The sequence below is a fragment of the Arachis hypogaea genome, chromosome 4 (genome assembly GCF_003086295.3).
Source record: "Arachis hypogaea cultivar Tifrunner chromosome 4, arahy.Tifrunner.gnm2.J5K5, whole genome shotgun sequence".
NCBI classification, from domain to species: domain Eukaryota; kingdom Viridiplantae; phylum Streptophyta; class Magnoliopsida; order Fabales; family Fabaceae; genus Arachis; species Arachis hypogaea.
Window position 1 is genome coordinate 86,319,301 of NC_092039.1, and position 2,325 is coordinate 86,321,625.

Consider the following 2,325-nt stretch of genomic DNA (forward strand, 5'->3'; position numbering starts at 1 on the left):
ATATAAAGCTCTATTAATGTAGTTCCGATGACCATTTTGCCAATTATCTCTTTTCTCAAGTATTTACAAATGCATCCATCTCTGTCTCTCTCTCTCTCTCTCTCTCTCTCTCTCTCTCTCTTTGTATCTTCACTTTCTGATTTGATGTTTTGATTTGGTTTACTTGATTACACTATTGTAAGTTGCTTATGATTTTAACTATCCAAAATAATTACACTTGTGCCTCCTTTTTTTCCCTTCTCAAAAAGAAATTGCTATATACTTATTGATGTTGGCAGGTGGAATGGATCCTAATTAAGCAGATCTTACTGTCTTTGGTGTTCTACGACCCATCCGTCACCTTCAAGTTCAGTAAAGTTATGTTAGAGCAGACACAGATTGAAAAATGGAACTTTTATATAGATCAAGCTGTAGGACCTATTGTTAGGTTTTGGATCCTTACACTCTCATCTCGCAACAATGGTGACTCGTCACGATCTCTTCTGTTCCTTCTCCGCCTCTGCCAACACTACGATCGTTCGGTCATTCACCACTACCTCGCACCACAACAACCACCTCCAGAACCACAAGTTCCTAGATTCTAATACCTTCCTTGAAAGCTGGCAGCCTTCGAAAGACCCGAAAGAGGCTGAGGCGAAGCTGGCGATGCTCCGAAGGGACTACGGGAAGTAGGTGAAGGAGTTTCGCAAGTAATACATCCATGAAATGGAGCTGCTTTAGATCGAGAAGCAGTGCAAGGACGAAGCTCATAGAGAAACACTTAGAGTTGCCAATAAGGAGCGCAAGAAGCTCAAGGCCAAAACTGCACAAATCAGGGCTCAGGAGCGCAAGATTGCACAACAAGAATTCAGAGAAACACTCGTGCATTTTTCTTTTTCTTTTTCCCTCCCTTCCATGAATTTTGATGTGTCCACCAAAATGGTTTGCTTGTTTGTTGGTTTGAGATAATATGCACATCAAATGTTTGTTAATTAGTCTCAGCGGATAATTAGGTAGATATATGTGCTCAATGTTGTGTTCATGCAGACGAGGTGTTTAATCTAATGACTGAACTAATTTTGAAATAAGTATTGTTTTCTTTCTTTGGAGCCATAATGGCTTGTTGTTTTCTTTTTCTGAAAATTGACTAGGCCTCAATCTGGCTTTGATTTTCCTTTCTGTGATATTCTTTTGAATTTTGCTTGGGCCAAATGTAATGGGTTAGATTTTATCTTTTGCATTTGTATACCACACTATTGATTGACCCTTATTCATTGTCATTGTTCATTACTTAGCTACGTAATCAACATTTATAATATTATTGCCTTTATGGTCTTTGTTTTGTATTTATCTGTCAGTTGGTTCATTCTAGTTTATACTTGACATTGCTAATCTGTCAAAACATCTAGTTATAAAATAGGGACTAGTTTCCTATTTGGTTATGCAACATGTAGAAACAATAAAAATAAGTAAAAAATGAGCTGGCATGGAGTTTGGAGGTATAGTTTTTATATTTCGGAAGTCTAGTTTTCGAATCTTTTCAAGTGTGCTAGAGAGATACTTCGACCAATTGTTGCACACAACCTTGATTTCATGTGTTCAAGTTAAACCTCTTACAGTCTTTTGATGCGCTTACTGATGTGTCATTCTTATGAATCCAGTTAAAAGAAAGAGCTGAAAAACCTGAAAATTGGAGGATGAAGGTAAAAAAGCATGGTGAGGTGATGGTAGAAAAGAAAGAGTTATTGCATCGACAAAGCTCAATGTGGATCGATGAAGCTAATCTTAAGGCACAAATATTGGAATCCATCGTTTCCTTTCACTGAGTCCCTTATACTTCAACATTTGTTATGGTTGGGATCAATGTTGTATTATCTGTTACATAGAAGTTATATTTTTGTCCTATGTTCAATCAAGGTTGCATCATCATGCAAATAACTTACGCATTTGGAGTATGGTTAACCAATGCTACATTCAAGATGCATAATACACATGGAAATAAGTCTGGATATTTTGGGTTAGTGTTTGGGATTATGGAGCAAGTACTAGCATACCAAGTTTGCATGCTTGAGTGTACAATAATTTTTCTTTTTTCCCCAATAGACGTGACTTGCTAGTGATTGCATTTGATGCATATACGGTATACCCTAATTTAGAACCATTGCGAAAACTAGTATTTTTCTTTAAGCTTACGCGATTTACATTTTCTTTAACTCAAATGTTGTTTGGCTCATGGTTTTTTAGTGTGTAGAATCAATCAAACTACGAGCACCGCCAGTAAATGATGATAGCGAGATAATTATTTAGCATAAAGCTCGGTTACATTTTCCCTAATCAATCAGGTAT

The 2,325-nt window shown here is 36.8% G+C and overlaps 1 pseudogene; it reads left to right on the plus strand.

Moving 5' to 3' along the window:
- Positions 1 to 459: 459 nt before the first annotated feature.
- LOC112795001 (uncharacterized) lies at positions 460 to 1,805 on the plus strand (annotated as a pseudogene).
- The last annotated feature ends 520 nt before the right edge of the window (positions 1,806 to 2,325 follow it).